Source organism: Rhamphochromis longiceps, linkage group LG2, assembly GCF_057381845.1.
Source record: "Rhamphochromis longiceps isolate RC_006_pf linkage group LG2, R_longiceps_female_GT1.1, whole genome shotgun sequence".
Lineage (NCBI taxonomy): Eukaryota > Metazoa > Chordata > Actinopteri > Cichliformes > Cichlidae > Rhamphochromis > Rhamphochromis longiceps.
The window spans coordinates 5189637-5214556 of NC_140558.1; the positions used below are offsets into that span (position 1 = coordinate 5189637).

The 24920-nt window shown below is 37.6% G+C and overlaps 1 protein-coding gene across 1 annotated transcript in view; it reads right to left on the minus strand.

Annotated features, from left to right (window-relative positions):
* The window catches only part of lingo2 (leucine rich repeat and Ig domain containing 2), a 234005-nt gene that overhangs the window by 137978 nt on the left and 71107 nt on the right, over window positions 1-24920 (minus strand). The window contains exon 3 of the mRNA XM_085415455.1: window positions 19726-19831. The gene's annotated coding sequence lies outside the window, so the exon portion shown is untranslated. The remainder of the gene's footprint in view (window positions 1-19725; window positions 19832-24920) is intronic.

The following is a 24920-nucleotide window of genomic DNA, read 5'->3' on the forward strand; positions in this document are numbered from 1 at the left end:
CGGCCGTAGTGATCGATGTAGCGGTTCCGAATGACAGCAATATCAGGAAGAAGGAACACGAGAAGCTGGAGAAATACCAAGGGCTCAGAGAAGAGCTCGAGAGGATGTGGAGGGTGAAGGTAACGGTGGTCCCCGTGGTAATCGGAGCACTAGGTGCGGTGACTCCCAAGCTAGGCGAGTGGCTCCAGCAGATCCCAGGAACAACATCGGAGATCTCTGTCCAGAAGAGCGCAGTCCTGGGAACAGCTAAGATACTGCGCAGGACCCTCAAGCTCCCAGGCCTCTGGTAGAGGACCCGAGCTTGAAGGATAAACCGCCCGCAGGGGCGTGCTGGGTGTTTTTTTTTTATAAATATATATATATATATATATATATATATATATATATATATAACTGCTGGTTTATGCCTCCTTCAATCTTAGAAAAAGACAGACAAAAAGTGGTACTGTCTCTCTCCCTCGATCTCAATGCATTTTGCCAAGAGTGAGTTGGATGCTAAAGGTGTGCTGAAATGATCATTACTATCTAGCAAGTTCTGCCTACACTACCATGGCAACGGAAGGCAAATGTGGCCATGAGATGTGTTCCAGTAGCTGGCAAACTCAAAAGCACAGCCCTTCAAGGACTTGGAATAAACAGACACATTTGCCCAATGGAGTGAAGCTGATAGGTGTTCAGGGTTTATAACTCACTTCAATGTACTTCCACATTTCCCCCCTCTTTTTGGTCTCTCATTGTCAGTCTCCAAGGCCAAACATGGGTGACATATTCTTCTAAACAGAGTCAGACCAACCATATAGACTGTCTTTAATATTAAGACTTTTTAGCTGCTCATGAGTGTATTATGTATTCATTTTTCATTTATTCACTAGATGGGAACACAATATAAGGTCTTGTGTTACATGTGCTGGTTGACACTGAACTGTGGAGGCTGCAGTTTTGTGGTTTGCGCCTTCCTTGTTTGGTTCCATCAGGTCTGTTTTGACACAAACATTCTTTATGATGAATTTATATTACAACCAGTGAAGTGAAACAATGTAATGTTCACTTTGCACACTGATTAAAGACCTCGAGCTAATCAAAAGATAATGGAACTCAGTGCTGTTGGAGAACTGAATTTTCCAGCCATCAAAATGTAATGGGATTTTTGCCAAAACCATGTTGTTTGCCTTCCATTTATTAATTCTGTGATGAGTTGTTCTGACGTGTAATGTCATACTACATGAGAGTATAATCAAGACAGGATCTTTAAAGAGGCACAATTGTATGACTTTTTTGAACACTGATTTGTTAGTAGTAGTAAAATGAATTCAAATACATCTGCAAGTTAGTAACGCAACCCTGAGCAAAAACAAAACAAAACAATGTTAACATGTCTATTGAATGATTTATGAATATTAAATACTTGATTTAAGCTGATAATAAAACAATTTTATCTTCCAGCTCATATATCAAAATTTGATTAATTTCAGTTGATGACTTTTCAAAAAGGTGAAGATAACTTGGCCATCCTCCCACAGGCAGAGGTCTCTGCTGACTCTCTGTTACCTTCTAAATCATTTTTGCTGAAGGGCAGCAAGGTTAAACAGGTTCAACACAGCAAATAAATAATGAATTCAATAAGGGTAATTAAGAAACCACATCAGATGAGCAAGCGCCGACCTGGCCCACAAAAGTCAAGTCACATACTTAAAAACTATGTCTATTTTTTTTTCTTTTTCAGCTACAGTTTAATTACTCCTGTTAAAAAAACAACTTTCTGATTAGGGATTACAATCCCTAATCACCACGATTATTAAACACTGTAGTGAGACAAGCTATAATTGTTGTACAGCCAAGTCAAAAACAGGCTTAAAAATGATCCCAAATGCCTCTGTGTATAGATTCATGCTATAGAGTAATAGGGTAATAAAATTCCCCTCTCACCCCTGCGGATGGTCTAGCCTTCAAGCTCAGGTCCTCTACCAGAGGCCTGGGAGCTTGAGGGTCCTGCACAGTATCTTTGCTATTCCTAGGACTGCTCTTCTGGACAGAGATCTCTGATGCTGTTCCTGGGATCTGCTGGGAGTCACCACACTTAGTGCTCCCATTACCACTGGGACCACTGTTACCTTCCCATATCTTCCCTTGTTGTTTCTTCCTGATGTTGCTGTCTTATAAATTTGGGCTTGAAGAATTCTTACATTAATTTTTTATATTCAAAGGGCTTTGCCTAAAATACCTACATATATATGTATTGATGTCGTGCATGTACAGAACACAGAGAACTGTGAGAGCAGTGTGAAAAGCCACAGCTAAGGTGTTAAGACAGTTAAATTTTTTAACATGATACATCTTTAAAAACAAATTTCATTATTTAAATACACCAAAATAAAACAAAGGACTTTATGGAAATACAGATATAAAAAAAAAAATAAACCTCTTGAGCCACTGAAAAGAAAAGAAAAGTAACTAAGGAAAAACGACAAAGAAGGAAAAATTCTCTCTGAACTGACCCATATGTGTATGTGTGTGTGTGTGTGTGTGTTTGCCTGTCTGTCTGCACCTGCTATAAGCTGAAAAAGAAGTATTTTTATTTAAGAGCCTTTCAGTCCCTATATTTGCATAGGCCCGATAAAGACATCACAAAAAGGCTCAGCCTGCACACAGATCTCTCCCACTCCTTGCAATACATTTCCCCACACCTGCGTTGACTCCGCTTGGCAGCAGTGATCAAATCCTTTTTCAGTGTAGAGGGGAATGTGTGGGTGATCCCACTTAGGAAGGGATGCCCAGATGAAAATGCACAAACATGCTTTTGTGGCTAGAAGCAGTCAGTCGGAAGGAGACAAACACAACTAATGTTGTGGGTGAATCGCTGCAATCACAAATCATTGTGGTGGTGTTCTTCATGGGAAAATAGTCTACAGACTTCAGCTTCAGCATAATGGACAGTAACCTGAGTATATTCTATATTATATGAGTATAGGCCTAAACTACTTTGAAATATCTTCACAGATTAAAAATGTGATTAGTCAGTTTTAATAGTATTTGTAGTCTTAAAACTAAATGTCTGACACTAACAATAACAATGGTTATGGAGATTACAAACAGTGGGCTTGACTTTGCTAAGAAAAGTAACTTTAGAAAGCTCTCACAGTACAATCTCTACACAATTAGAATAAGACTGGAGAAACAAAAAAACGAAAGAAAAATGCATTTATATGCACAACAATTATGCAAGCTATTGCATAACTATTTATCATATAATTGTTTTCTTGATAATGGTGCAAGACATTAATTAATTAATCAATTGATCCATAAATATTTAAAATAAAAACTAATAATAACATTAAAAAAGTCAAGGAATCAAGATTCCTTTACTTTTAATGCAGTTAAACGCAAATTTAACTGCATTAAATTTAAATTTGTGTTATGTGCTGTACATGTTTTGTAAACAGAAATTACAGTGAGAGATTTAGGACATGTTCAAAAAAAAGTATGAAATTTGGCTTTAACGAACACAAATTTAAACCTCATCATTGAAGTTATACTCAGCAGCTAAATGTATTTGAAATGAGCATATTGCCCAGGAACTCATTTCACAAGCCACTCATACAGTAATTAACAGATGGAAGAACAGCCTGTGGTGTATTTTCAACAAGAAGTTCTGATGTACATTTTAATTACTGACAATTTTCCTCCTATTAGTTGTGTTTCAGTTTGAACAGATTTTGATTGGAATATGTAGGTCTGCTGTGTCCTCGAGAGAAAACTACAATGCTGGCTCAATTCACAAAGCCTTGTTCGCAGTCATGTTACTGCACAATGACTATGTGATCTGCGGCTTGAGGGTTTTTCACAATGTCATATTTCAGCCCAAATGTTGGTCTTGTTGGTTTTGTTTTTCGTGGGCTTATGTTCTGTCAGTCGGTGTGATCTTTATGAAAGGTCGAAATAACATTTCAGCAAAATTTGGTGACTTCAAATCAACAACCATTTAAAAAAATCAATTTTACTTTAACACCTTGGAAATAGATCCCATAGTTTGTTGGCTAATCCCAGTCTCTACATAGACTCTACATGTATTTATTTATTTAGAATATTTTGATCTGAATATTAAAATTTTTCATCTACCAAAGCTTGAAAAGAGTCTAATTTGGTTGCGTTCCTTTTCTTATTTATTTAAGATTTGCTGGTGGTGTATCATTTAAACTGTCTCTTTGCCAAAAAGCTCCACTATGGGTGCATTGTATTCATGTACATGCTGACTACAGCTAAGCCAGTACAGTGACAACTGAGCTAACTCCAATCACCAACGATGACCCCAAGATAAGTTTAAAATGTGAGTCACTGGTAACACAATATATATCCTGCTGATTCACTTCAGTAAATCTCAAATGTTTCTCTAGGCAAAAGCATTGCTGAGCAATGCAACCCCCCCCCCCCCCCCCCCCTCCCACCTCAGCATATTCTCTTTTCTGCCATACTGTTTTATGATTAAAAGCCAATGTGACATTTAATTACAACAAAACATTTGGTCAGCATGCGTGCTCTTTTCCAGTATAGCCTTGTTTTAAAGTCATATGTTTAAACACGTTCACATATGACAGCAGCCACCATCTTTTACAGCTCACTGCTGAGCAGCTTCAACAGAGCATCTGGGAGTTGAGTGCTTTGCCCAAATGCTGTATAGTGGTTTATACTTCATCATGTCATGGGCTAATTTTCCTGTACAATATAAGAGCCAGAAACTGTCGACTCCAAAGATTGGCTCTGTTAGCATACTGCTTCTCAGGTGGGTTTTCCTTAAATGTGTGTGTACTTGGCCTGTTACCTTCCATCCACTTCTCTCCTTAACTGACCAGAGGGAGTTGAGAGGCAATGGCAGGGATCATTACATCACAAAACACCCAGTGGCCATTGTCCTCAGCAACTGCCACACAACATTACTACAACACTCTCCACAAACAAGTGGACATGTCGTGCGTGCCATAGCACAGACACAGGAAGGGAAAGACAACAGAGAGCGTAAGAAAGCGGGAAACAATGAAATAATGAGAAAGACAGAGGAATGAGGGAAAAAAGGGGGACTGGGAGAAAGCTTAGAGAAAGGGTAAAAGAGGTGGGGTTGTTTGTCCCCATTGCCCAAACCACAACTATTCTCATGCGGTAACACTTGACATTTGTATTTCCATGACCCAGATAATGTTTGGTTGTACATAGAAAGATTGCATAAAGTCGAAGGTTGGGGAAGTGCACTAGCCTGGTCATTGCCACATAACAGCTTTCTTGCATTACCAGAGAGGCCTGGCATTTCTGCCTTGGTGTGATGGTGATGCCCTCCTCTCAACCATGAAGGGATTTATACAAACATGACCTCTTTATTAGTTCATAGAAGGATAAACCCTCTCTGCTTTTATTGCTTGAGGACCAGTGTTTTACTTCGCATGTTTTCAACCTGTGTGACTCTTCAGTTATTCTTTCAGGTAGTTCAAGATTTATTAACATCTATTCTTGGGGAGTATTCAAGCTGAAAGTATAAACAGATATTTTTCTCTTCTGCACATGTATTGTTTTATTGTTATACCTGAATCTTAAACAAGTTATCCTAGTTACAAGCACCATTCCAGGCTTATTTAGTGATCTCTGATTATATTATAGCTTTGGTTTGGTGAGTGAATAGATTCCACTCTGTTCGCATATTCAACATTTCACGTAGAATGACCACACTGCTTTTCAGAGCATGTAGATACTTTAGCTTGCCTAGTTATACCCCGTGGGTTAACTGTATGTATATAGTGCTTTTCTACTCTGCTTGAACCATCACAGCACTTCATACAACATACCCCATTCACCCTTTTACAAAAACACTTTATTCTACACTCATCAAACTAGATCTATGTTGCCCATACTTTGGCACCAAAACTGGACCAGCCAGGGATTGCACCACCAAACATTATCTAGCTAAAGCTACCCCATAGATGTACTAAATTACATATAGTATCATATAGCTTAACTGAATCCTGTCAGAGTGGCCAAAAAGCAGGAAAGTTAGACTCTTTCAAACATAGAACCAAGGTTACAGTGTAGTCATAGCTTGTCTAGAAGACACCCCAGGAGGAGATGTTGCAGCCTAATACCCTGATAAGTGACTGTAAAAACAAACAGACTACTCCGCCTATTTAAATGGCAACCAAGTCAAGGCCTACAAGCTGTAAACGCTAAGCCAAAGACGGTCTTGTTTCTAAACCTGGAACAGGAGCAAATACCAGCAATAAGCATTTATCCTCTGAACCCACATACCTCCTCAATACAGGTTCTGGCAATGCCCAAAGTCTGTCCCTTGCTGAGCCAACAGTGCAAGTACCACAAGTGAAGAGTTCTCCTGAACTAGAACGGTGATTCGTCTTTCTTTTTTTTTTGGCAACAAGGCAGCTTTTCTAAAGAGATGACAAATATGGTCTAATCTCCTGGATTTTGGCCCCTTTTCAGTATTATGTCTGCCTTGACGCTGAATGATCATGGCACAGGTCCTGCTCTGAGTGCAAAACAGGGGGTCAGTCCACTGCCACAATTTAGCTGACATCTTGCAGAGATGGGGGTAGCCTAGACCTTGCTGCCTGTTGATGTAGGCTGTTGTCCTTGTGCTGTCTGTCCTGATGTTGGTATGATGACCTCTCATCCCTGGTTGGATCTATTTGACAGTGAGGAGGACAGTTCAGCTCCAAGATATTTATGTAGTTAGTTTTGCAGTTCAACTGCTCTTCCCTGCTCCAAGTTGTTTAACCCTTTAAAGCCGGTCGGAGCGGGCACGCTCTGTTTTGCGTAACTACTTTTAAATCCCGGTAGCACTGCAACCACATAAGCTAGCGCAATAATCTTTTTTGCATATGAAACCGGAGGAGTTGTACTTACAGCTTATGCCTTCAGCTTGTCCTAGGTCACAGTTTCCTTCCACATATAGCTTTGCAAAAACTGCATAAAAAGCACTTGCAGCAACAAAAACATAATATTCCAGAAACACGCTTTGCTGATCCGATCAGCTGTTCGTAACACTTCCTACGTCCATCAGGGCGAACTATCGCATGTCCGCCATGTCCTGCCCGAAACCGGAAGTGATGTCATTTTGCGGAAATGAAGTTTTTTACCATCAGGGCCTCATGAGCCTATATGGTGTTTTTAAAAGTTATGTTTGACTTTATGACTTTCTGTGTCATTTCTCGGATGCTTAGGACTCATATTGCACTGCTGGAAATAGTTTATTTTGATGCATATGCTGTCTTTTTGCCAATTTGCACTATAATATTTATTTTCGTTTTTCTTGCAGTATATAAAAATTGGTGTATATCAAAAATAAAACTATGAAGACACTCAAACTAAATTTCCTGTGGTGGGAAACTATTTTGTGCAACTTTTTTGTATTTACAGTTTTGAGGGATAAGCCTCTTAAATTTCTCTAACTAGAAATATATGTTAAAAAAGCAAAAACGATTTTCAATTTTTTTGTAGTTTATTGCACTTTTTTGCAATTTATGTAATTATTATATACTTAATGCATACATATTATTAAAATTTGGGCTATAATGGTTGTATTGATGTATATCAACTTGAAATGCTCTAAAAAATGGCACTACAGCATGTAAAACTATGATATAAGCCCTGGCGGACTTGGTTCTATGGTAGGTCTTAAAGGGTTAAGTCTCTCCACTAGTGGGGAGCTCTGGAGACAAAAAAAAAATACCTGGCCTCACCAAACTTCTGCCTAAACTGGGAGGGAAAAGGGGACTACTTTACAACCCAGATTAGGCTTAACAATAACAATAATGAGTGGGTTAGCTAGCGGCTTTAGGCAGAACCAGTTCTATTCTTATGAGTTGGGGATGGTTAGGTATCAGTTCAACTGCCTCTTTGTCATCAGATCATATAAGCAATGATTCCATTATAGGACAAGAACAGGGTGCAACCAATCAAGCTGGCATGCTTTGAAGATGCAGTCATGCACTCTGTCAAGTATTCTCCATACATACACAGGCAGAGTTATGACCAAAACTGTGTTTTCACAAACTTCAATTTTTCTGCTGCTTCAATATTTTTAAATTACTGTGCAGAACGACCTGAAGCATATTCATGAATTCCAAAGAGCTCCATCCATTTAAAAGTTAATATTGTGTCTTTGTGATAAAGTTAACTGCATTTTGGCCCTGATGTTAAATGATCAGCTAATAGAATTTCTGTATCACTTCATTAGCACAGCGGAAAGTGTGAGTGAATACAAAACAGCTCAAGTCACACCACCGTTTGCAATGAATTTTAAGAGCAGACTTATTAAATCAAATCAAATCACTTTTATTGTCACATCACATGTGCAGGCACACTGGCACAGCACATGCGAGTGAAATTCTTGTGTGCGAGCCCCACAAGCAACAGAGATGTGCAAACACAACAACACAAACGAGCAAAATACAAGAATGGCCAACCTGAAACTAATAAATATATGTGCAATATATAATAGTGTATGCATTTCTGGATGTGTATACTAAATATTTTCCTACGTGTGTGTGTGTGTGTGTGTGTGTGTGTGTGTGTGTGTGTATACACATTTTTACAAATTAAATAGTAAAAAAAAAAAAAAAAAAAAAAAAAAAAAAAATAATAATAATAATAATAATAATAATAATAATAAAATATATAAAATATACAGAGTTGAAAATGTGCAAAACAAGTGGCATTTATATACAGTGTGGAGTGCATAATGTTGAAGTTCCAGTAGTGAAGCTGAGGTGTCTATGACGTGTTCAGCAGTCTGATGGCCTGATGGAAGAAGCTGTCTCTCAGTCTGCTGGTACGGGACCGGATGCTGCAGAACCTCCTTCCTGATGGAAGTAGTCTGAACAGTTTATGGCTGGGGTGACTGGAGTCCTTGATGATCCTCCCCGCTTTCCTCAGGCAGCGCTTCCTGTAGATGTCTTGGAGGGAGGGAAGCTCACCTCCAATTATCCGTTCAGAGCACCGCACTACTCGCTGGAGAGCTTTGCAGTTGTAGGCGGTGCTGTTGCCATACCAGGTGGTGATGCATCCAGTGAGGATGCTCTCAATGGTACAGTGATAGAAGGTCCTGAGGATGCGGGGGCTCATGCCGAATCTTTTCAGTCTCCTGAGAAAGAAGAGGCGCTGCTGCGCCTTCTTCACTGTTTTGTTTGTGTGTACTGACCACATAAGATCCTCAGCCAGATGTACTCCAAGGAACCGGAAGCTGCTCACTCTCTCCACAGCAGTGCCGTTGATGGTGCTGTAGTATAAAAATCATTGTCTTCCTGGGCTAACAATGGTTACCTTGGAGGACACTCGTGCAGCCATCGTTGATTCTTTTTTGCCAGTAAAGTCTTTGAAACAGTTGTAGTTGTTCTTTACTATATTATAAACAAACACCATTTCTGTAAATGCCAAAACCTTTGGTCATGACTGTAGCATGCAACAGAGTGGAGACTCTCACAGAATCAACCTGGACCTATTTAAACATGTTAAGTGACTGAAGTATTTGGATGGTATTCATATGCTGCCATGGATTTGTAACATTTCACTTCTAAAGCAATGAGAAAATAATCAAAACTGTTAAATGTCCAACAATTAAAGATTTTAAAGTATTTCTGTGGTGGGTGGAACTACATAACAGCAGCAATTGCCTTGTATTAAGTATGATGTTCACGAAGAACTGCTAAAAGTGTAACATATTGGTATTGTAGCATATTCTAGTGATTTAATATCACACTGCAGTCTACTGACAAATTTCCTCAAAATAGACTTTATTATTACTATTATTATTATTATTATTATACTTTATTATTCCCTTTACTTTTAACACTATGAAGTACATAAAACAACACTAGTATTTAATACAGAACTGTTGTATTGGGTTATATTAGACTGCATGTATTTTGCTATTTCTCTGAATACCTTCTCTAGATGAGCACATATATTTATTCAGAAACACTTTCCTCTCAGTGGAATTCCATGTATAACAGGAGATGGGAACATTTTGAGAAAGACACAGCTCCTCTCTCTGGTTTGGTCTCTACAAGTGCAGCAGCAAACCTCCTCACTAAACAGTAAAAGCAAACACAAGAGAACAAATACATCTTCTCTCTCTGTAAACATGAAGACAAATACAAAGGCAGACAAACACAAAGTCGAACAAACTGGGTATGACAACAAACAAGTTGGCCAAATAATGTCAAAATAGGAAACAAAAGAAATAAAGGGCAGGGAACAAACAAGGGTGAGGCAGACCAGCCAGAAAATAGGATTCATTTTTTATTCTGCACAGCCACTAATGCAAATAATGTGTCTCATACAAATTCCAGACATATAAGTACGGAGAAATTGAGGAAAATAAATAAGGAAATGGCAGAATAAATTGAGAACAGGGTGAGGCACAGAAAAACTTCAAATGAAGGAAGAAGTGAGAAAAATTGGTGCAAACATATCTCGTGTCAGAATGTATTAGTATAAACATGTCCCTTTGCACCCCAAGAGCACATAATCACACTCTTGTGTCCCGTCACCAAAGTGGCGCTTTGTTTTCTCATGAGAGAAGTAATCATGGGACCTGAAATGTCTGTTTTTGAGACAATGAAAAGTATGATGAAAAATCTAGTATCCTTTCTATTCCGTTCCACAAAGTCAAATCTGGAAAGTAACAGGTCAACTGCAGTGCTCACTAACACAGAAGATGTGATGATCTAATCACAAGACAAAAAAAGAGGTAACGCCACGATAAAATCAACAAAGTGTCACACAGCTCAAAATCAGATCAACAATCGACAGCAGTGCGGGAAAGCATTCAACTAGATTGTGGAATCTACTGCATCATGGGTTTATTTAAGGAACTGACTGAAGCCTACTTTAAAGATGCCTTTAAATATAGTATGAAGTAACACCTATAACACCTTACAGACACCTTTCCTGCACCCCTTACCAATGGTTGATGCAGAATCATTTCCATTAGAAGCACACAAATATTGTCAGATCTTGCTACAATCGTACCTTTCCCTTTGGCCAGCACTGGACACAATATTGGACAACAATAATTTCCATCAGTACTTACTGAAATAGTCTCTCTCCTATGGGAATTTTATATCAGAAATAGTATATGATCCTGTATTCTTTTTTTATTTCAGTGATTGCCTAAACCAGACGTTTATAGTAAAAATATGAAGAAAATCAATATCCCAAATAGACCCATCTCTTCCATTTAGATGCTCTCCATGCAGTCCTATTTGTAAAACAACTGCTCACCACCATGTTGTTTTCAAAATGCCTCTCTAGCATCCATCAATAAACCATCCGTTGTGACATGCTGTGCAATGTTATTAACTATCTTCATGGTAATCTTTCAAAGACATCATTGATGGGCTCCTCTGTATTTCTTTACAGACTGGGCTGTGAGATACATCCTACAGCATCTAAGAGAATGGTCTCCCACCTCACACTAAATCTCTTCCTTGTGGCTGAGATAAGAGTGGAACTGAGTGAGTATTTATTTATTTCTTATCATGGTTTTAAAAAAATAATTATTAAATTAATAATTAATTAATTTTAAAAACATGATACTCATTTGTCCACTGGCCTGAGCAACCATCTTGAATAGGCGCCATATTTGTGTGGGTTATGACCAGGTACTCCAGCTTCGTCACATAGTGCAAACACATGCAATTAATAGGGTTAGGTTAAATTGTGATTCTAAATTGCACATACGTTTGAATGTGAGTGAGAATGGTTGTCTGTCTTTCTGTGTTACCCTGTGTCAGACTGGCAACCTGTCCAGGGTGTAAGCCCAACTCTCGCCCTATGGTAGCTGGGATAGGTTCCAGCCCCCATCCCCGTAACTCTAATAAGGATAAGTGGAAGCGAATCAACGGATGACATAGTAGGAGATACAAGCACTCTTTGCACCACAGCTCGGTGAGAGATTAAATTGCAGTTATTGTGAAGATTATGTTAAATAGTGAATCACAGCATAAGCATCAATTTATTTACTTGGAAAAGGAGAAACCTAATCACAATTTCATGCTCAAATATTAGAGGCACACAAAGAGTTCATATTATGTGGTCTTCCAGCACAGGTGCCTTGGCTGAATACACTGTTAGGATGGGACCAGCCTGAAAAATCATAACAACATTTGGCAAATAAAATGCATTTGCAGTTTAAAGCCACAAAAAAATTCACTGATGTTCTTTCTGAACATTGTGATACTGAGGAAGATAGTTAAATGGCCTGTAACATGCAAAAAGCAGCTGAAACATTTTTCCTACCTCAGATCCAAAGTCTGAAGTGAGTGGTAAAACCTAGGTTGATGACCTAATATATGTGATGAAATACTGTCTAATACTACAGTTACTGTAATGTACTTTTGATCTTGAACAATCTGAATGAACAGTGATACTTGTGTCAGTGCCACTCTCAACAAAACTGACAATGGCATAAAAAAAAAAAAATTCTTAGTCAGTTGTTCTGGAATCTAATACAACACAGCCAAAGTTTCCAATATAAATTTTATAAATAATAATGTGCCAAGCTACTGCTGTAATTACTTTTAATCTCCAGCTGCAATGCCAAACCTATTGGCACCTATTGCATAGAATGCCAATAGTGGAGAATAATTAATCATTTAGAAGCATGAATGAAAAAAGAAACAAGGTAACAGGAGCCTAAATTTGTGGACCATCTGGTATTCTGAAATTCATGAAAACAACCCCAGCAAAACACAGATATAGAAAAACCACATATGAATCACACATTATGCACAAAAAAAGCCATGACAGATGTGAAAATGAACAGGACAGAAGAGGGTGATGCTGGAACTGGTAGTAAGGGTTTGCCTTGCATTATTATAGTCAAATCAATATGGGAACTCAATTCCATCATCTTCTGGATCTATGAACATGTGTAAAGAGGGAATTTCTACACACAAAATCTCTTTATAACAAGTCTCGGAGAATGACAGAGGTTATCCACTGAAATTCTAATGTTACAAGGAAGAAACTAAATATTGCAACATTTCTACAACCACTGATCCTGATATTTATGGACAAGTTAAACTCAGGACTACATGCAACAAATATTAACTTTTAAAACTGACAAATTAAAATTTGAAAGGGTCTCTTTCTTTCAAAAATCAATTCAAATACATATACTTGCTTGACTAAAATTAATAGATAATTTTGTGCATGGATGTAATGATAATGCTGCAATTAACACAACAATAACAAAGCACTTATGTTCTTTAGAACTCCTTTCTTCACACATACAAAAACAAAAAGTTTGCACAAAATTAGCTGATGATTAAGACATCTAATTTTTGACATCTAAATAGTGTTTACTGTCAGTGTGATTTTTTTTTTACATGACAGAAAGGGCTTATGACATCTATAAACTTTCCACAGAAAATAATAAAAAGTGAAAATGAGGTAAATTACCCAGGTGTTTTCTTGTAGAAATCCTGGAAAAGAAAAGTGTTCATGCATTTTCAGTAATCCACATCACAGAGTGAATTGTATTTACTCACAAGAACAAGCCATAACAGAATAGCAGAACAAGGTGTTCTCTCAAATTTATTCCTGAGTGTTGGAGAAAATGTGAAATGTATTTATGTTTGAAACTTCATACTTTCCCCCCCATAGGACATGTATTGTCAGGGTTTGAAAAACCTCAAAATTTGTCTCTTGAACTTTTCTCCCAGAGAAATTTTTCATGTAATGCATGCAGTCCCCAGTCTTTCACAGTGTACACAGCATGATTCAGCAGACTCAAGGTAAGGCTCTGACTGTGAGAAAAATGATAATGGTGTTGATTTACAGACAAGGGAAGGAAAAACATGCAGCGCTGTAGTGAAAGAAAAATTACTTTGACATGAAGACCTTGTGCTGTCATTCAAACTCTGCTATTGGACAGTTTGTATAACCAGGGGTTAAAGCGGGATTTGGAAGATAGTGGGGAAATCTTAAGATCGGGTGTAGATGTGCAATGTAGGGAAAAGAATGAATTAGAGGAAAGTCACATGGTAACTTGTTTTGTGAGCTCCAGTAGATTTTTCTACAGGTCAGATTATCACAAGCTGTGATGAGCTGACCTGTGCTGCTGCTCTTTGAAGATTTAGCCAACTGAATCCAACAAGATGTAAGTAGATCTTTAATGAACTATCATGACTGATCCCCCCCCAGACACTATAAAAGTTAGACTTGATGAGTGAATCTAATCACCAGCCGGGCCTAAAATATAAATTTATGTCTACTGTCCTTGATAACTCAAGACGTCTCACAAAAACATAATTCAGCAAAACATCATATATTGGTCCAATATATGAGCTAAAAACTTTCATAGGACATTTCCAATTTATAGAACTTCACTTGCTGAACAGCCCTTACATTTGAAATAATCTCTCATCCTCTGCTCCTGCCCTGCCTTCATTATATCTTACAGTATTGATCAGTGTTCCTCGACGGTTTTGTCTCTTCCTGGGAACTGTACTACCTAGCTGACACATTCTGTATGTCTGGTCATATCTGGAGACTTTTTACCACCTAAAAAAAGTGTTACTCCATTTACACGTGTTCCTTTTCCATAGCACTACCTAGATGCTGACTGCAATGTTATTTACATCAGTAGTGATGCTAAAAAGGAAAAAAAAGGAATGTGTTGAAGGTGTAAGCAGGCAATGGGATGGCATTATTTTCTTATTACTAAGCAAGTATCTCTGTGCCATCTCTGGAAGGAATGTCAGGCTGCAGTACATGAAAAATTCACTTATTTAATGGTAGTCTGCCGATCAGCTTTAGCTGTTCATAAATACACTGTTTGAAAGTAATGTTTTATATACTTATCATTTTAAGTGTATAAATACTGATATTTCACATACATACAAAAACTCAAAACCCTTAAACCACACAATACTGGAACACAAACATAGGTTCATTAAGTATTCGGTTTAACTGCTTGTTGTGTGTTCTTTCACTGAATTGTCCAATCAAGGAACTGTAGAGGTATAATTTGTAACAAAAAAGCAGTCACATGTACACAGATAGTTCCAGATGTGCTGTCACACTGAGGCTATAAAAAGATTTTTGATTCATGATGTCAACCCAATGGTAGTCGGAGTTGCACTAATGAAATATGAAAGCAGTGGTTTATGCTGAATCTGCCACTGTTGGGATGCTTCTTCTTTTCCATCTTTACCCTTTTTGTTTGTGTGTTTGCTTATTTATTTTTGTGATCATTTATTTGTATGGTTCACAATAAATGCTCCTTCTGTACGAACTGAGTGTACTTATGCAAAATATTAAACATCCTATCAAAAGACAATGCTTTTCATTCTAGTATGTTTTTTTTAATTATAGCCTAAAGACATCCAATTGAAATGTAAGCTAGACTCAAAAACAGGTTTTAATAAGATACCTTGCAGACAGAGCTCCTAATAATTAACGAAATCTACAGATCATTAAAGTTTTATTTAAATGGAACACTTCTGCTACTACTGAAATATATCTCGAGGCAACTGGTTGGCCGCCAACCAGGAATTTATAGGCTCTGGAACAGCTTACTTTAGGTGATTATCACACAGTTAAACAAAAAGTTTGCTCATTGACTCTATGATCACTGGGTAATAGGGATTAATGGGTAACTGAGAAGCCTCAGATTAGTTCATTTGCTACTTTTTGAATGAAAAAGAAAGTACAAAGGTCTCTGTCCAGCAGATAGACTGTGAATGAACTCTCTCTGTGACTGTGTTTAGATCTCAGGGGAACTGTCCAAGGTCCTGAACAGAAAACAATACAGAGCAGAGCTGTCCACAGTGCTGACTGTGTTTCACTGCTTTTGCTTTGTAACATTAGTCAGAACAGACAACTCCACTGACACATCACCGTTTGAGATAGTCCTCACCCTCCTTTGTTTGTCTGCCACATCCCACTCACCATACCAGTCAAACTGTGTTTTGACAAGGGTGTATAGAGAATGTTTTGCAAAATCCATCACTCTAGCACCCCCCCCCCCCCCCCCCCCCCCTTAATCAAACCAATTCATGAAATTCTATTAAATGTCAGAGAAAATCTGTACCATTACAATGGCATTCTGATAATGTGTCATTATGATGTCATGTCATGTACTAAGGTAGAAGCTGTACAGAGTTATCCTGTTAACCGAAGCAGTTCCTTGTCCAGATGTATAGCCCTATAAACATGAACAAAACATTCATCCAATTTCCACAACTAAAAATCAAACTGTAAATATGTTCCAGGTTCTTTACAAATTCATATTTCTAAAGCTACGGCACCTTCTATGGACATGCTCACTGACTGTAAACTTAGCATGAGGTTAAAGAGTTACAGTGGAATGTCTCCACAATGTTGTGATTTGAAAACTCCTCTGTTACACATTTACACTACAGTATATGTGTTTAAGAGTGGCTCTGCATACATGGACACATCGTCTTTTGAACAGTTTTACCACAGACACAAGATGCTGAAGAGATAGAAATTATTAATATATTATCAATATAAATATATATATTACTGCTACTACAGTGATGTAGTAGTAGTTACAGCAGTGATAGCTGTACATGGTATAACAGTAACTGAATGATAAACATATCTGTATTTACAAATGACATACTAACAATTAGTAATGATATATAAATGATGAATTAAGCACTTGCTAACACCTTACTAGTGCCTAATAATGTGACATTATTATAAAGTGCTACCATGTATGTCTACTATGTTTAAAACCATACCCTATGGAATCTACATGTCCTTAGTGTTTATGTAAAATTAAACAGGCTGATTTTCCTCGTATTCTTTTGTTGGGAAATCATGTTGGGTTACAAATGTTAGATTGATCCTAGATGACTTCATTCTTCATTAGGTATGGTTTGCTCATGCAATAAATAAATTATTACTCATGCAAAGCAAAGAAAAAAAAGATTCACATCCACGCATTCATAAACACAGATAATATAGAAACTATTATGATGTGTTTAAGTCTTTTAAGTTGGCATTTTGTGTGTCAAATTAAGTGTTCTTGTTTATTCTAAAGGCAGTACTAAAAAGGCAAAAAGAAAGTTTTGAAATATATTGAAATGTATTCTAATGCCAATGTATTGCACTGATGTACAAGCTCAGCTATCTAGCACATGTAGTACACACTATAGAGTAATACTGCTTTATGGAGAAAAAAAAACCCTGATGCATTTCATTTTACACCACCTTCCTTTTCTATTCCTGTTATGATAATTTTCCGGGTGCTCTAGTTTGTCAAAGGTAGACTGAATGGCAACTAGTCTCTACAATGATGAGAGCAGTAGCTCTCTGCAACCTCACGGTAATAATTTTTACAGCCTTTGCTTAATTAAAATGTCACATCCACTGTAGCAATATACAACAGAGTTCTGTGCAAATTAAAAAAAAAATAGGCTGGCAGATGTGGCCTTAATGGCTTAATCATGCCTTTAAGTTCATTCTAGTAAAGTGTAGCCACAGATGAATATTGTTTTATCTCTCATATCCATGAGTAATGCCTAAAAACTATTTCATGTGTAAATTTAGAGACAGCTGCACTAGGAATGTTAAAACATCAAAATCTGACAAGTCAGAGAATTGAGCATTTCTGTGTGGTAGCCAGTGGGTAAACATACTCATTAATCCCAGGAAAAATTACAAGCCAATCCATTGAACTCACTTCACAGCTGCAACCACACAGTATGACAATTTCACTTAAATACTTAACTGAAATTGGATGTAACATTTAGTGTTACATTTAAACCTGTGGTAAATTTATATGATCTATATTATTCTATATTACTGTCTGAGTGTCTACAGTATATTACGTTTAAATCTCTACCCTACATAATTTTAGCAGGATTACCAAGATTGACAAACACATTATTTTCTTAAGATGTATACAAATGTATATGTGGATGTTTCCTGCGCTTTGTCCTACTAGAATTTACTGAGGATATTGTACTAGAAGGAATTGCAAAGAAAGGATTCTAAATATGTTATGCTCAAGTTTAATACTAAATCCAATGTGGACTCTTAACTGGTGTATAAATTTATATTGTATATATTTGGAGAGGCACATGAACACTTGTACAATTGTAATATTGTAAACCAAATATATATTTACATATGCATGTAATAAATGAAAAATATCCAAAAAAGAAAAAAAGGGCTAATAACCAGTTTATTTTTTTACACTAATATGTAAGTAGCAGATATTGTAGGAAGAAAATACAGCACTTTAATCTCTTACCTGATGTAAGCCTTTCCCTTGACTTATCTCTCAAACATATAGATCTGAATAGGTGATCTCAACAATTGTTTCCAAAAGCAAACAGCTTATTCAGTGTTCAGAACTGTAAACACACCGTTCTTTATTGCCTTAGTTCCCGAACTCTGCATGAGATTTTCATGTAGTATTCTAGAATGTTCTGCCTAAAGTATGTTTATCTTACCTCTTTGCCACTACCATCTTTTTTCTGCCTGAAAGTCTAATACTGAGAATGAATGCAGAAAGACTAAATTAAGGGACCCAATTTGAAGCAGAACCACTTCACTGATAAGCTGTACCAGTGATCTGTGAGAGCACTCAGGGTCTGCTACATTATGACAATACAGAGGAATAAAGCAGATGAAAGAGAATAGTCTGGCAAGAGCAGAAATCAGATGGGCAGAAGGAGGAAAAAACAATCTAAAGTCTAATTGTGTTATGCCTCACGGCTGCAAGGGAGTACGGAGGGACATATTTTCTTTCCTCACGTCGTTCAGCACAGTCCTTCCCCTTCACATTAATTTCCAACCAGTTCCATTTTTTTTCTTAGTGCATCTATTGAAAAAGTGACATCAAAGACAAATGGTAACCCCCCCCCCCCAAAAAAAAAATAAAAAATACACTGGATCTGACCAGAATCATACAGCACTTGCATTTGAGGCTATGCAGACTGCTAGATGTGGTGGATACCCACAGAGTCATTCCCTGCAGAAGCAGTATTATTAATATGTCATATTTTATATCTTGACCATATACTATATATACCATATACTTATTGAGGTAAGTCTTGTGTTGAAAGTACACAGGCATTTCCATAAACTGGACTATCTCATCATTTTGGATTCAAATCTAGAATCCTGTTTGGCTTAAATCTTAAATTAAGTTAAATAACCAATACCAGTACAAAATGCTTGTAAAGGAAACTGAAATTTTCCAATCAATTCCACTAATGCAAATGCAATTCTTTAAATTATGTAAAACTACTTAGCAATGATGATTTCCTTTCCTTTTAACGTCTTATGTAATGGCAGTGGGTTACCATGACTGCAAACACATTTGGTGAGGCAAATTAAAACTATTATGTCCACTATTCTATATTTATAAATAAAAAATGGAATCTCAGGGAGAAGCAATCCCTCGCATTTTAAGGACCGTTAAATAATGGTGGTGCAGAGTCAGATCAATCTCACATAGATCAGTGCTGATCGTCATCAATTTGTTGTTCAAATGTAACTAAAACCACACATGCACCGTGAAAGCTGCTGAAAATTGATTTTAAGTGTAAGCTGGGGATAGCAAACATGTTAATTATCTGTGATATATTATAAAATATTATATTACATATTATATTATAAAATAAAAATGTTTTTTTTATATCAAAATTCACAATTACAGAAAGACATGGATTTATAGTGACATACCTTGTTAGCTTCCCAATATCAAATGTCCATAAGCTGTTGTAGAAGCACAGAAACCCAGTGGAAAACGTGTAGTGTGACTCTATGCACGGGTCACTTACTCCAGGGTCTGAAATAAAACAAAAGAAACACAAATCAGAGCAGACATGGTGAAAGAGCTCACGACTTCAACGAGTCAGCATCCACAAATGCCCAGCGATCCAGGATAAACACACTTGAAGAAACGTCACTCCAAGGAAGTACATTAGCTACCACACCCGCATGGTAGCCAAGAAAAGACTAGTATGACATACGCACAATATCTTTCTCCTTGCCTGGTCAACTTGATCTTTTTTCTTCCTAAACAGCTGCCAAAGAATGCCTCATTACGCCATCATTTCAGCTGGAGAAGACAAGTGAGTAGCATTTGCAGAGCGCATGCAATTCAGTTTTGCAGCCTCAGATAGTGAATGTGCCTTACTTGACTGTACAATGTTAAAATGCACATCAGCAACAGTTTTAAGATAACTCCACACTAGAAGAGCTGACTTTTTGTCACTCTATTTCACAGAAAGGCAGGGAGCCAAATATTTACTATTTTCTGTACTGTCTATTTAATCTGCAGTTGTCATTGCTTCATTGGTCATGAATGGCTGAAAGCAGCAAGCTTAGTTAATGATAATACTCCAAAATTAGTCATGTTTTTTAATGGCCAATATAATATGTAAAACTATAGTTGACAAACTATAGTTGATAATCATGTTGCTAGGCAACCCAGAGTTGCAGTAGTGGTTTTAGCTTAATTTCTATGGGGTCAAAATGACCTCCTCAGTGGTTCTAGGTAGAAATGGTTAATGTTTTGATCTCATACCATGAAATTAAATATTTGATGAATAATACCCTTTTAGGAAAATTGAGGAAATATGATTTTATGGCATTTTGATCTAACAGAGCCACAGAAATTCTAAAATGCCAACATGGTCAAAATTACCCCCTTGGCAGTTCCAGTGCTAAAGACTGAACTAGTATAACGAAGGGGAAATATCTTGCTGACAATCACTCTTTTTTCTTTATTAAATGGAAGAAATGTACAATATGAAGCGGTTAAGAAGTGAAAACAATATATCTAACCATGTTCATTAATGCATCCACTGGATAATAACAGATTATGAAACAGTGAAAGATAAAACATTTAGGGCTCAATGACCTTGATGCTAGGTGGAAATCACATACCATTCGAGTTCAGCAGCACTTGCTTAGTGATTCCACTTGCTAAGCCACATTTGAGATATCTAAATAGGCCATATCTATTATGACGAAGTTTTTAGGTTAATATTACCTCTAACATAGTTCCCTTGGCTGCTGACACTTAAGGAGTGCTCACCTCTTCCACTGACATACCAGCGCTGCTATTTTCATCCCACCCACTGAACAGCCTAATCCACTGTTGAAGGATTTGTGTGCTGTGGTACAAAGCAATTGTGCTGTGGCGAAATGTGTGTGGCTTAATTGGAGCAAAGACTTAATGAGGGCCCTTCGAGGATTATGATCTCTGGTTTAGAAATGGCCCAGGTAGCAAAAGACACGGTCAAAAGGATCAGCTCACAGCTTTCAAAGTGGAGTGACTGTACTGAACCGAAACTGTGCCAGCAGAAGTGAAAGTTGTTTTTATGTTTTGTTTTGTTTTTTAAATTGTTGTTGTAATTGTTTTTTTTCTCCCCATTTGTTTGTTTGATGTATTTGTGGGGAAGTTCTTGGAGAGAAGTGAACTAATGGGAAATTATCCATGGAAAATATGACTGGAGGAAAGTAATGGAGTGTTTTCTATTCGACTTTGGTGCAATATTAATAATTTGAACTTAAACAGCTCTAAATAAATATCTTTTTAAGTTCCTCGTTTATTATTTATCATATTAGTCTAATGGCATGTAACATGGGGATAAATACTTTTTTCTACAGGTTTAATTATTTTATTATCTAAAATTGTTCTAATTCGAGAAACATACACTTTTGGCTGATTTGGATATGCTGCCACTATAGTATACAGACAAAGCAGATCCTTCACTAGCTCTGCAAGCAGTTTATTTCTTCAAGGAACCCATCTCCACCTGACAGCCAAAGATCAGATATGACTGACCAAGATAAACGTTAGGCTCTAAAGTCAGATTAATTCAATCTAGCAACTGTCCTCGCCAGGAACAAAAGGCCACACTGTCAACAAGGCTCAACTCACCTCAGTCTTTTTGTCCTTGTTACGTAAATAATAGAGCCAATGAATAGCTTGCTTTTCAAAGATGATAAACTATCTTTCCCAAACCATAAATTGATGGCTATTTAATTTATATGCTTTTTGCTGCTGCATGATGTCTTTTCCTTCCAGTGAAGCCCCACAGCTACAAGTGGAACGAAATCAAACGTTCAATCACTTGCTTGTTTCCTTAAACCTACCCAGTTTATCATTGCTCCCCTGCTGAATTTATCACCTTGGTTCACTTGTTCATCTGGCATGAGTTATTTCAAATTTCTATTTTGTAGATTTCAAAGTCTGAAGTCAGCCAGATTCGAGAGCAGTCATCATCAGTTACGCTGTTAATCAGCTCAAGCCGCATTTTTTTCTTAATGTAAGCAGCCACAAAGGACAAGTCCAAGATTGCACATTGAACTGAGCTGATGACATACATGTGCCAAATGAGGCTTTTAGGTATAGTACTATTGTGCAAATCTCAATTACATTGCACACACAACAAGAACACTAGTGACAAAGATTTCTGGTCTTCTCTCCACATTGTGTCCAAATGTACATTTGATGGTTAAACATATGTACTGGCATTGACTATAATCATATCAAATTTTCCTATTATTATTTTTTTCATAATACGCACAGTAGCTACAGCTCACTCACTTTTGTGATACTATGTTTCCTACATACAACTTCAAAAATCAAGGCAAATGTTGTAACTCTTTGATATTATTAACGCAAACGAAAACAAGTTTCCTTTTACAGAATGTATGATTAATTTAATACTTGAAACTGTCTTTTTATAGTGTTACTTTTGAGGACTATTAAAGAGCTGATTATAGTGAAAACTCCTTAGAGGTTTAATACAAACTCTGCATCTAGTTTGTGTTTTGTTTGCTTTACTGCATCATAAATGATGTACATTACCTCAAAAATCCAGAGAGTACCTTTTCTAATAACTAATGCAATGTAAATTACAAATACATTAGTTGAAGTTAACATACAGCACAGATCACTTAATTTTAGACACTAAATTAAAGTATGGCTGCTTAAAAACATGTCATGAGCATTTCTTCATTGATTAATCAACTTCAAGCAAAGAGCAGTAAACATAAAAAAAAAATCAATCAAATCAATATCTAGTGTGTCCACGTTTTACCTTGCATAGGTTTTTCAGTTATTCCAAGTGACGTTGAGAGCATGCTGAGACTGGACTGAAGAATAATCAATGAAAAATAATTTACATTAAATGCATTTTAAAAGGAATGCATTTGCATTGCCAATAATAGATGATACTGTTAGTTAGTGTTTATAATAAAAAACCAATGGAAATTATAACAGTTGACGTTTTGCAACTTAATTGGACATTGCAGAGCGGCTATATGTTCATATTGCCACTTTATAAAAGGTGGTAACCTCTGGTCTCATTTTTATCCGTGTGCACAAGTGTACATAAAAAAGGAATCAAAAGGAAAGGTTTGTAAGGAAAGCATCAGTATTTTAAAACCTAAACAGACAGAGATAAGATGAAGGAAATTCACCAGCTTTAAAAAAAAATGTATTTAAAGAAGGGAGGAAAATATCCTGCTAAAAAATTGTGTATGTGTCCCTTTGGCCCCATGCTGAGAGATCAGTGTCCACCCCAGTGTAATGCTGCCAGCGTCTTCCCAAAACAAATGTTTATTGCATGACTGCTTGCAGTACACAGTGCCTGACTCAGACTCCTACAGTTTCTCAACCTTGGGACGTTTTTTATGAGGTCACTTCTGAACAATTTGCAGTGAGACAACCAAAGATAGCGTGAACCTACTCTCTTGTATAGTCATTCTTTTTCATCTCATGATTCAATAGCTTGCAGAACCAGTAGCATTCACTTGAGGTAATAATTTTTGTATGCCTTTATCAGTCTTTTGCAACATAGTGAAATAATTTTGGCCCACTCTCCTTTACAACTTTACTTCAGTAAAGTAAAGACCCTATAATATTACAAAGTGAATATTAAAAAGTATTAAAAAGACAACCCTATAGCAAAGCACCAGTCAACAGTGGGAAGGGAAAAAGATCCCTTTAAACAGGAAGTATGTAGGGACTGGTTGTACACCAATTTTCTTTTGTCCCCCAACAGCAAAAGACATGACGGGACCTCTCAGGAGGCCTTGCTGGCACCAAGCGGCAATTGAGGAAACAGAGCTCTTCGGCATGCCAGGCAGGATGCCAGCAGCAGTGAAGATGGAGGCTTTCAGGCGCCTTGGTTGGTAATGGAAGAGGCGATGGGACTCCTCTGGAGGCTTTGGAGGAGGCCAGCAATGAAGAAGATGGAAGCCCTCTAGAAGACAGAGTGACAAGGCAGGGTGGGATACCAGCAGCTGAGGTGGAGCTCATCTGATCGAGCAGGAGGCCAGTGATAACGAAGCAAGTGGGATCCCTGTGGTGGTTGTAACAGCATCGAAGGGGACCCTCTAGAAGCCAACAACTGCACTGAAAGAGAATCTCTGGAGTCCAGCGGTGAAGGTGATGGAATACCATGGGAGGCTTATCTGAGAACTGACAACAGCAACAAGAACCCTTCAATGACTTGGCAGGAATCTGGCAATAATTGAGCAGGCAGCATCCTTCAGGAGGCTTGGTCTTCTTGGCATGTGGAGACAAACTTGAGCTCTTGGGCTCAGGCGACACAGGACCCACTAGCCTGGGCTCAGCCCACTGGCTTGACCTCAGCTCACAAGGGACTCATTGGATTAAGCTCAGGCAACACAGGACGCACTGACTCAGGGTCATGCTACTGGGGCCGCATGACAGGGTATGTCATGCGGCCCCAGGCTAGGGCTGCTAAGTAGGACATGCAGATGATGCACAATGCACACAATGTGAAGGAGCTGGGGTTGAGCAAGGCACACGCCGTCCAAGGGCTGTACAAGGGAGCAACATAGTCAGGAGCCTTGCTTCCTTCTGGAAGCTGGATCCACTCCTCCTTCCTATA